The sequence below is a fragment of the Somniosus microcephalus genome, unplaced genomic scaffold (assembly GCF_052327205.1).
Source record: "Somniosus microcephalus isolate GS21.2 unplaced genomic scaffold, FLI_Smic_1.0 scaffold1322, whole genome shotgun sequence".
Classification (NCBI taxonomy): domain Eukaryota; kingdom Metazoa; phylum Chordata; class Chondrichthyes; order Squaliformes; family Somniosidae; genus Somniosus; species Somniosus microcephalus.
This window is the reverse complement of record NW_028226509.1, coordinates 1-11,298: the sequence shown is the minus strand read 5'-3', so window position 1 is coordinate 11,298 and position 11,298 is coordinate 1. Positions and strand designations below refer to the sequence as shown.

At 52.3% G+C, this 11,298-nt stretch overlaps 1 long non-coding RNA gene across 1 annotated transcript; it reads right to left on the bottom strand.

Moving 5' to 3' along the window:
- Positions 1-8,675: 8,675 nt before the first annotated feature.
- LOC147080652 (uncharacterized) lies at positions 8,676-10,776 on the bottom strand. The gene is made up of 2 exons (XR_015077163.1): positions 10,001-10,776; positions 8,676-9,379 (listed from the first exon to the last, which is right to left on the bottom strand). It is a non-coding gene; the product is annotated as an uncharacterized LOC147080652 (long non-coding RNA).
- Between the last annotated feature and the right edge of the window lie 522 nt (positions 10,777-11,298).

The window sequence follows — 11,298 nt, the reverse complement described above, 5'->3', positions numbered from 1 at the left end:
GGGCTAGAAAGCCCGGGAAAGGCCCGAGGAGCCAGGCCCAGAGACCTCTGAGGAGAAGGGGAGCAACCAGAAGGCTTCCAGAAGCAAACCAAGACTGTGAGTACAGGGCCCAGGGAGGGAGACTGAAGCCAGGGAAAGGCCCGAGGAGCCAGGCCGAGACAGAGGCACAGAGACGTCTGAGGGGGAGGGGAACAGCCCGAAGGCACCGGGAAACAGCGGCTCACAGACGCAGACCTGAGAAGGGTGAACCCAGAAGCCGAGGCCCAGGGACCACGGGGTCGGAGAGGGGGACCGGGAAAGTTCGCGAACAGGGAGAGGGAAACACCAAACCCGGGGCCCCAGAAAAGTTTATTCTAAGATCAACAATACTTTACCAAAAATGAGCGAATCAGAAGATCCACAACAGCCCCGCTTCCAGATTCCCCCCAACACCGCAAAAAAAGCTATAAAAGCGATCAAGCATGAGCAGATGAGAGAAAAACCAGAAACACTTTTTGCTGACTGTTACAACAATGGGACAAAAAGTAACCTCATTTTCTACTCAGATCAGCCAGTGGCTTGGATCACAGCAATAAAATCACACTATACCAATGTTAAGCTAGAAAATACCGCAAATGGGTCCATAATGAAAATTAACACACCAGGAGACAGTTCAACTACGACGGTCAACGCGTACAATACCGGAACAATATTAGTGCAAGGCAACCTCGACAAATTTGCAACGGCCTTCAGGACACTGAAAAAATTAACTAAGGGGGGAAGGAACAGCCCCAGAGTGGCCCGCAGTCCTCCCAACATTGACAACTTACCAGGAGAAAATCTGCCTGGTCAGGAGGTGAACGAGCCACACAGTTCAAACCAGACACTAACCCCGGGGAACCACAGCCACACGATACAACTGACAAACCCCAGCATAACTACCAGGGAGGAAGCCACACATAGTCCCCCTACCATTCCCAGCTCACCAAGAGAAGAGCAGCATAGCCAGGAAGTGAGTGAGCCCTCCAGGGCCGACCAGCCTAGCCAGGAAGTGAGTGAGCCTTCCAGGGCCGACCAGACACATACCCCGGGATCACACAGCCAGATACAACCAAAAGATAAATTTAATCAATTAGAGATAGAGATGGTTAAACTTAGAGAGGACTTCCTCAAAATGAATGACGATCAAAATCAGGAGAGGGAGAGACACAAGAGAGAGCTGAAGCTACTTGAGAACCAGGTGAATCTACTTAGGAATCAGGTGAAAGAGCTGCAGGAAAAAGAAGAGAGCCATAGAGGAGAGATAACACCATTAGACCAGCAACCAGAGGCTAGAGATAAGACAAGACAGAGCCGGACGGAACGGCTGCACTCCCACATGGAACAAAAGCAACAGACACACAATACAAGGGGTGCCACACAGACCGACCAGCATACTGACTCGCAATCTTCCCCCACCACCGTGGAACCACAAGCGGGCCGCTCACAAGAGGTACGCACACACCAGACACCCCAGCCCAGCACACACACTATGAGTCCAAGCGAAAGCCACCAGACAGTAAACACAAACAAGGCTGACGTCGTAATACTCATAGACTCAAATGGGAAATTTCTATGGGAGAAAAAGCTATTCCCTAGAAGTAAAGTAGAAAAGATCTGGTGCCCAACAACAAACAGAGCCATGGGATGGCTGACCAAAGCCAGATTAGGCTCCCCCCAACACATAATAATACACACGGGCACAAATGACCTAAAGACCCAACAGAAAGAAGTAGCAACATCGCTCAGAGCAATGATTAGGAAAGCAAGCAGTACATTTCCAAACACTAGAATCACTGTTTCCACAATATTGCCGAGAACAGACTTCAACAACAACACAATTCATGAGATAAATGCCAGCATAGCAAGAGACTGCGAATCAAACCACAACGTACACCTGGCCCAACACCCCACCCTCGATGAGGAATGTCTTTACGACCACGTCCACATCCAAAGGCAAAGAATATCGATCTTTGCTAAAGCCCTGAAGGACGTCGCTTTTAACCGGGTCCATACCCAGACTCCAAGAGGACCCCCCCCCGACCACCAGAGATCAGCGGGGTACATATCAGGAACACTATAAGGACCACCAACACACCAACCGAGACCAGAGAGGATCCCCATGCAAAACAACAATATCAGACCTGCACCACTCCTGTCCCACAGGGGAATAGGACCGCTCCCAGCCAGACAGAGGGAAAGATGCACAGGACGTACGCAATACCTCAGACAGAAACAATCCATTAAGAGACAATAAGCAGATGTGCAGCAGCATCTACTTCCGCCTTATGGATCAAGGACTAATTAATAGAAAGAACTGTAACCAAATTGTATTAACTTTTATAGACAACTGATGTGATCTTTTTTTTCCCCACACTTAGACACGACAAACACGTACCACTCTTTAACCTATCATAGTAAAAGATCAAACTTAACATGAAATCCTTATATATTTCGACCTGGAATATCCAAGGTCTACGCTCTTCACTGCGAGAAGTGAAAAGTAGGACCCCAGAGTTCATAGATGAAACTAAAGACCTAGATATTATCATTTTACAGGAAACTTGGTATAAAGGAAAAGGACACGCTGGCTGTCCCCAAGGGTACACTGAGCTAGTGGTCCCCTCCAATAAATTACCAAGTGTAACCCAAGGCAGAGACTCTGGAGGCATACTGATCTGGTTTAAAACAGAACTTAAGAATTACATCAAATTTATAAAAAAGGACGAAAACCATATGTGGCTCAAACTTGAGAGGGAGATTATCTCAAACACCCAAGATGTTTACATTTGCGCACTTTATATCCCTCCAATCGATTCCCCGTACTACAAAGAGGACACCTTCTCCAACATGGAGGGGGAAATTATCCAATACCAGGCCCAGGGGAACGTGTTGATCTGTGGGGACCTCAATTCAAGAACGGGCGAAGAACCAGACTTCACCAATAATCAGGGAAACAATTACGTTTTCGGGAATAACCACTTTGACATCCCTTCCCTTCCATACAGGCATAACTGCGACAAGCAGTCAAATACCAACGGAAAACAGCTACTACAGCTCTGTCGAAACCTGGGTCTGTACATTGTCAATGGTAGGTTCATAGGAGACCTCCTAGGAAGATCGACCTATTGCTCACCTCTTGGCTGCAGCACAGTAGACTATATGATTACAGACTTAGACCCATCCTCTTTCAGAGCATTCACAGTCAAACCACAAACAACACTGTCAGATCACAATCAAATTACTATGTTCCTCAAAAAGACAGAAACAAACAACATAGAAACACAACCCAGTAAACTGTACAACACCAAAAAATCGTACAGATGGGCCAAAAACGACACGGAAAAATACCAGAAAACAATTAGCAATGCATCAACTCAAGCTCTCTTAGACACCTTTCTGGATAACATATACACTCACAATAAAGAAGGCGTAAACCGGGCAGTTAGTAAACTAAACAATATTTTTGATAATTTGGCAACAAATGCAAACTTGAAAGCTCACAAGAACAAACCCAAAACAAAAAACTATGAAAAATGGTTTGACCGAGATTGCCATAACATGAGGAAAAAACTTAGAAAAATATCAAACCAAAAACACAGACATCCAGAAAACGAGGAACTACGCCTTACTTATTGTCAGACACTAACACAATACAGAAACACACTCAGAACCAAAAAAGAGCAATATATTAAGAATACACTCAGCTCCATGGAGGAATCCATTGATTCCAATTGTTTCTGGGAAAACTTGAAAACACTACGCAAAAAACAACACGACGATTTGGCCATTCAAAATGGGGACACATGGGTAAACCACTTTGAAAAATTATACCAGAAAAACACACTAAGACCAGAGCAACACCAAATATGCAAAAAACTGGAAAAGCTAGAAATGGCCATAAAAGATAACCAAAACCCGCTGGACGCCATAATAACAGAAAAAGAACTTCTTGAAAAACTCAAGGACCTGCGACCAGGAAAAGCCTGCGGGACAGACGGCATACTAAACGAGATGATTAAACACACAGACAACAAAATGAAACTGGCTATCCTAAAACTCTTCAACTTGGTTCTGAGTGTCGGTTATTTCCCTGATATCTGGAACAAAGGACTCATAACGCCCATATACAAAAGTGGGGACAAAATCGACCCAAACAACTATCGAGGCATCTGTGTAAACAGTAACCTGGGGAAGGTATTCTGTAGCATCATAAACAAAAGACTTATAAACTTCCTTGAGGAGCACAATGTCTTGAGTAAAAGCCAAATTGGATTCCTGCCAAACTATTGAACATCCGACCATATCTTCACCCTACAGACCCTAATTGACAAACACGTTCACCATAACAAAAGCAAAATCTACGCATGCTTTGTAGATTTCCAGAAGGCTTTCGACTCCATCTGGCATGACGGTTTATTCCTGAAACTTATCGAAAGCGGGGTAGGAGGGAAAACATATGATGTAATTAAATCAATGTATACAAACAACAAATGTGCAGTTAAAATTGGAGACAAACAAACAAAATACTTCCCACAGGGGCGGGGGGTGACGCAGGGCTCGCCAATCTCACCGACACTCTTTAATATTTACATTAATGGATTGGCAAAACTACTTGAACAATCTACAGCACCCGGCCTCACCCTATATGAATCCAAGGTTAAATTCCTCCTCTATGCAGACGACCTGGTTCTGCTGTCACCTACTAAAGAGGGGCTACAGCAAAACCTGGACCTGCTGGAGTCGTACTGCCAGACTTGGGCCCTGACAATAAATCCCCAAAAAACCAAAGTCCTTGTGTTCCAGCAAAGATCCAAACAACATGGACCCACAATAAATTTCACAGTAGGAACAACCAAAATTGAACAAACCACTAACTACACATACTTGGGCTTAAAAATCAGTTCTACGGGAAACTTCAAACTGGCTGTGAATGAACTGAAAGAGAAAGCAAGAAGGGCTTTCTATGCCATCAAAAAATCAATCCAAATAGAAATCCCAATTAGCATTTGGCTCAAAATTTTCAAATCAGTAATTGAACCAATTGCACTCTATGGCAGTGAGGTATGGGGACCGCTAACTCAACAAGAATTTGCAAAATGGGACAAACACCCAATTGAGATCCTACATGCAGAATTCTGTAAAAGTATCCTCCGGACTCAAAGGAAAACAGTAAACAATGCATGCAGGGCGGAACTAGGCCAATATCCATTAATAATCACTATCCAAAAAAGAGCCACCAAATTTTGGAATCACCTACAAATGAGCAATCCCCAATGCTATCACTACGACGCCCTGAAATGCCAAGAACTGACCATAAAGAAGAATACCCTCAGTCAACTAGTCCTGGGACTCAGTGAAGTAACTACTAACAATACTAACAATAACCAGCACCAGGACAGTGACAGGGTAACACAAAGAATTCGACCCAACACAATCGTCGCTAAGCAAAAGGAAAAATATCTGACATATTGGGCAGAAACAACAAAAACCCAAAGCAAACTCAATTGCTACTTGGCCCTAAACAGACAATACAACATAGCTGATTACCTGACCATGGTAAAGGATAACAAACTGAGAAGAACCTTGACAAGGTACAGACTTAGCGAACATAGCCTAGCGATCGAAAAAGGCAGACACAGGCAGACCAGGCTACCAAGAGAAGACAGGATATGCTCTCACTGCAGTCAGGGAGTAGTTGAGACAGAGATGCACTTCCTCACAGCCTGCGGAAAATATCAGGGCATCAGGGAGAATTTCTCCCAAAAATTCTCACAAATATGCCCTGATTTCAGAAATCTGAATGACAACCAAAAACTCCCATTCCTACTGGGAGAGGAGAGAAGCTGTGTAACACTGGTGGCACACTATGTTACAGCTTGCCATGAACAGAGGGACAACCAGTAAACTAAGAAAAGAATATATATAAACAATGCGAATGTATATTTATACACTCAGGGATATACCTGTTTATACACTGTATGAATAGAACTGCGTTTATGTGCTAAACCATAAATGTATTTTGATGCTTTGGCAACATAAGATGTAACTTATCATGCCAATAAAGCGATTTGAATTGTGAATTGTGTGTAGGGGGAGTGTCGGGGTGAGGGGGGTTTAGGGGGAGTGTCGGGGTGACGGGGTGAGGGGGGTTTAGCGGGAGTGTCGGGGTGAGGGGGGTTTAGGGGGAGTGTTAGGGGGAGGGGGGGTTAAAGGGGGAGTGTTGGGGTGAGGGGGGGTTTAGGGGGAGTGTCGGGGTGAGGGGGGGTTTAGGGGGAGTGTCGGGGTGAGGGGGGGTTTAGGGGGGGTGTCGGGGTGAGGGGGGGTTTAGGGGGAGTGTCGGGGTGAGGGGGGGTTTAGGGGGAGTGTCGGGGTGAGGGGGGGTTTAGGGGGAGTGTCGGGGTGAGGGGGGGTTTAGGGGGAGTGTCGGGGTGAGGGGGGGTTTAGGGGGAGTGTCGGGGTGAGGGGGGGTTTAGGGGGGGTGTCGGGGTGAGGGGGGTTTTAGGGGGAGTGTCGGGGTGAGGGGGGGTTTAGGGGGAGTGTCGGGGTGAGGGGGGGTTTAGGGGGAGTGTCGGGGTGAGGGGGGGTTTAGGGGGAGTGTCGGGGTGAGGGGGGGTTTAGGGGGAGTGTCGGGGTGAGGGGGGGTTTAGGGGGGGTGTCGGGGGTTTAGGGGGAGTGTCGGGGTGAGGGGGGGTTTAGGGGGAGTGTCGGGGTGAGGGGGGTTTAGGGGGAGTGTCGGGGTGAGGGGGGTTTAGGGGGAGTGTCGGGGTGAGGGGGGTTTAGGGGGAGTGTCGGGGTGAGGGGGGTTTAGGGGGAGTGTCGGTGTGAGGGGTTTAGGGGGTTTGTCGGGTTTAGGGGGAGTGTCGGGGTGAGGGGGGGTTTAGGGGGAGTGTCGGGGTGAGGGGGGGTTTAGGGGGGGTGTCGGGGTGAGGGGGGTTTAGGGGGAGTGTCGGGGTGAGGGGGGGTTTAGGGGGAGTGTCGGGGTGAGGGGGGTTTAGGGGGAGTGTCGGGGTGAGGGGGGGTTTAGGGGGGTGTCGGGGTGAGGGGGGGTTTAGGGGTGAGGGGGGGTTTAGGGGGGGTGTCGGGGTGAGGGGGGTTTAGGGGTGAGGGGGGGTTTAGGGGGAGTGTCGGGGTGAGGGGGGTTTAGGGGTGAGGGGGGGTTTAGGGGGGGTGTCGGGGTGAGGGGGGTTTAGGGGTGAGGGGGGGTTTAGGGGGAGTGTCGGGGTGAGGGGGGTTTAGGGGTGAGGGGGGGTTTAGGGGGGGTGTCGGGGTGAGGGGGGTTTAGGGGTGAGGGGGGGTGTCGGGGTGAGGGGGGGTTTAGGGAGGGTGTCGGGGTGAGGGGGGGTTTAGGGGGGGTGTCGGGGTGAGGGGGGTTTAGGGGGGTGTCGGGGTGAGGGGGGGTTTAGGGAGGGTGTCGGGGTGAGGGAGGTTTAGGGAGGGTGTCGGGGTGAGGGGGGTTTAGGGGTGAGGGGGGGTGTCGGGGTGAGGGAGGTTTAGGGAGGGTGTCGGGGTGAGGGGGGGTTTAGGGAGGGTGTCAGGGTGAGGGGGGGTTTAGGGAGGGTGTCGGGGTGAGGGGGGTTTAGGGGTGAGGGGGGGTGTCGGGGTGAGGGAGGTTTAGGGAGGGTGTCGGGGTGAGGGAGGTTTAGGGAGGGTGTCAGGGTGAGGGGGGGTGTCGGGGTGAGGGAGGTTTAGGGAGGGTGTCGGGGTGAGGGGGGGTTTAGGGAGGGTGTCGGGGTGAGGGGGGTTTAGGGGTGAGGGGGGGTGTCGGGGTGAGGGGGGTGTCGGGGTGAGGGGGGGTTTAGGGGGGGTGTCGGGGTGAGTTTAGGGGGAGTGTCAGGGTGAGGGGGGTTTAGGGGGTGTGTCGGGTTTAGGGGGAGTGTCGGGGTGAGGGGGGTTTCAGGGTGTGGGGGGTGTCGGTGTGAGGGAGGTTTAGGGAGGGTGTCGGGGTGAGGGGGGGTTAAAGGGGGGGTGTCGGGGTGAGGGGGTTAAAGGGGGGGGTGTCGGGGTGAGGGGGGGTTTAGGGGGGGTGTCAGGGTGAGGGGGGCTTAGGGAGGGTGTCGGGGTGAGGGAGGTTTAGGGAGGGTGTCAGGGTGAGGGGGGGTGTCGGGGTGAGGGAGGTTTAGGGAGGGTGTCAGGGTGAGGGGGGTGTCGGGGTGAGGGGGGTTTAGGGAGGGTGTCGGGGTGAGGGGGGGTGTCGGGGTGAGGGGAGGTTTAGGGGGGGTGTCGGGGAGGGGGGTTGGATCGGGGCAGGGGGGGTTTAGGGGGTGTGTCGGGGGGGGTTGGATCGGGGGGGGGTTGGATCGGGGGGGGGTTGGATCGGGGGGGGTTGGATCGGGGGGGGTTGGATCGGGGGGGGGTTGGATCGGGGGGGGGGGTGGTTAGATCGGGGGGTGGGGGGGGGGTTAGATCGGGGGGGTTAGATCGGGGGTTGGACCGGGAGGCGGGGGGGTGTCGGGGTGAGGGGAGGTTTAATGGGTGTGTCGGGGTGGGGGGGTTTAATGGGTGTGTCGGGGTGGGGGGTTGGATCGGGGCAGGGGGGTTAGATCGGGGGTTGGATCTATAAAGATTGCCCAGGGTGATCGAACCTTCCCCTGTTGATGAAAACACTCTTTGGATGAACAATGTTAAACACATCAAAGGAAAAGCCATTCTGAAAATCAAATTCCAAAAGCTCTTTATTGAAAACACAAGCGATCTTTCAGGGCGAGAGCTGCACCGAACCGGTTGGAGTGGAAATCTCTGCCCCGCTCTCGTGGACGATGATGTTGGATTAACTCACAAATGAAACAAATTTAATGAAGAGTTTGATGACATGGTGTCCGAGGTGTGACACAGGACCAGGCGAGAACAGGTCGTGTTCCTGGGGGGGGGGGGGTCTATACGTCGGGCTGGTCCATGATTTTGAGTGGGGGGGGGGGGGGGCGAATGCTGTTCATGTTGGGATGTTTTGTCAATCACATTTCCACATGAACCTGGACTACAGCCTCATGGGGTCTGCGAGAAGCTCACCCGGCTTCACGGCCACTGACGATTGTCTGTAACCACAGACGTGTTGCGGGATTCAGTGGACCCGACTAACATTTTCCTCTTATTTATCAAAACCCTTCTGTCGGCAGCTAATGATCAACTGTTTCCAGTCAAACAGATGAGTCTCTGCTCCTTGGATCAGAAGCACAAATCACACAGGCACTCTGCTCCATGCGGGAGTCTGGAACATGCTGGGACCCTGAGGTGAGGGGGTCCTGGACTCCGTCGCTCTGTGGTTCCGAGTTTCTCACAGCTCCAGCTCAACCTTCACTTCCATTATGCTTGCGTATGGCATCAGGATCGGCCGAACCTCCTGCTCCAGGAATCTGGTAACCTATCACGGCAGAATTGAATTTAAATCAATACTAACACATTATAATCAGTCTGTGAGTACACACACTCTCATGGGATTAATATCCATGTCGAAGAAACCAGCCTCTCCCCTACTAAGGAGCAGACGAACATCTCAAGCGTTACAGGGGGGTTACAGTAAGGGGTGCACCACAGGTAGTGCAAGACTGAGGGAAGGGCTGAATATCACAGCGACAAAGAGTGGGAGTGTCGCAGCGAGGGGCGCGGGGTATGTCACAGTGTCAGAGTGCGGAGGGCACGTCGGCCTGGGCGGGGGGCACGTCGGCCTGGGCGGGGGGCACGTCGGCCTGGGGCAGGGGGCACGTCGGCCTGGGGCGGGGGGCACGTCGGCCTGGGGCGGGGGGCACGTCGGCCTGGGGCGGGGGGGGCACGTCGGCCTGGGGCGGGGGGGGGCACGTCGGCCTGGGGCGGGGGGGGGGGCACGTCGGCCTGGGGCGGGGGGGGGCACGTCGGCCTGGGGCGGGGGGGGGCACGTCAGCCTTACAGTGAGGGGCACCGCGCAGTGTTGCTCTGCGCCATGAATGGTTATTCCGCAGTGACTCGGTTTCCAAGCGCGCCGTCTGTCCCCCCGCCTTGCTCTCACCTGCTGTGGGGCGCGCCCGATGAAGGACTTGGGGTCGAGCAGTGCCTGGAGCTGCCCGTGGATCGGGCTGAAGTAGGAGTCGTCCCTAATTCTGCTGATCAGATCGTTGTCGCCTCCCTCCTGTTTGACCACAGCAGCTGCCTGCTGCGAGAGGACACGGATTCGCTCGTGGCAATCCTGCAGGAGACGGAAAGGAAATTAATCCCAGCCTAGAGTGTTCCAGTGCGGGTCACACGTCAGACACTGGAGACGGCGGAGTCACAGGGAAATAAATCCAAACACACCGCCCGTGCCAAGCCCACACTGTAGTGTATGTACCTTTAAGAGGAACTATGTTCTTTTGAAGCCCGTGTACTGTAGTACCGGTAGTGACCACTCGGGTATATAAGGGTATATAAGCCTGTATAGCGTCTTGTATAGTTTAGTTCACCTCCAGACTTTGTTCAGTAAACACTTGTTAAATCAACTCCTGCTTTCCGTGTCTCCATTAACACACGGATTCAACACACACAACAAAACTCGACAATCTGCAAAATATCTGGAACACTGGAGCCGCAAGCTCAATCCTGTCTGCACACCGTCCGCAGCACAACCCTCACCCAGCAGAGAAACACCACGCTAACAGGCCACAATTACTCAAATTGTAAAAATAAAATGATGGAAAAGTACAAATCAGCAGTTTTAAGAAATTGTCATTAATTCTTAATCTTTCAACAAGCATTTAAAATCTGTCCTTTTTGACCAAAAGGTAAAGTGCAGAATTTCTTCTGAATTGAAACTGGTACGACCCGTTCACCACCCCCCCCCGACACATTCACCCCCCGACACATTCACCCTCCGACCCATTCACCCCCCGACCCGTTCACCTCCCGACCCAGACACATTCACCCCCCGACACATTCACCCCCCGACCCAGACACATTCACCCCCCGACACATTCACCCCCCGACTCGTTCACCCCCCGACCCATTCACCCTCCGACCCATTCACCCCCCGACCCAGACACATTCACCCCCCGACCCATTCACCCCCCGACACATTCACCCTCCGACACATTCACCCTCCGACACATTCACCCTCCGACCCATTCACCCCCCGACCCGTTCACCCCCCGACCCATTCACCCCCCGACCCATTCACCCCCCGACACATTCACCCCCCGACCCAGACACATTCACCCCCCGACCCAGACACATTCACCCCCCGACCCGTTCACCCCCGACCCAGACACATTCACCCCCCCGACCCAGACACATTCACCCCCCGACCCAGACACATTCACCCCCCGACCCGTTCAT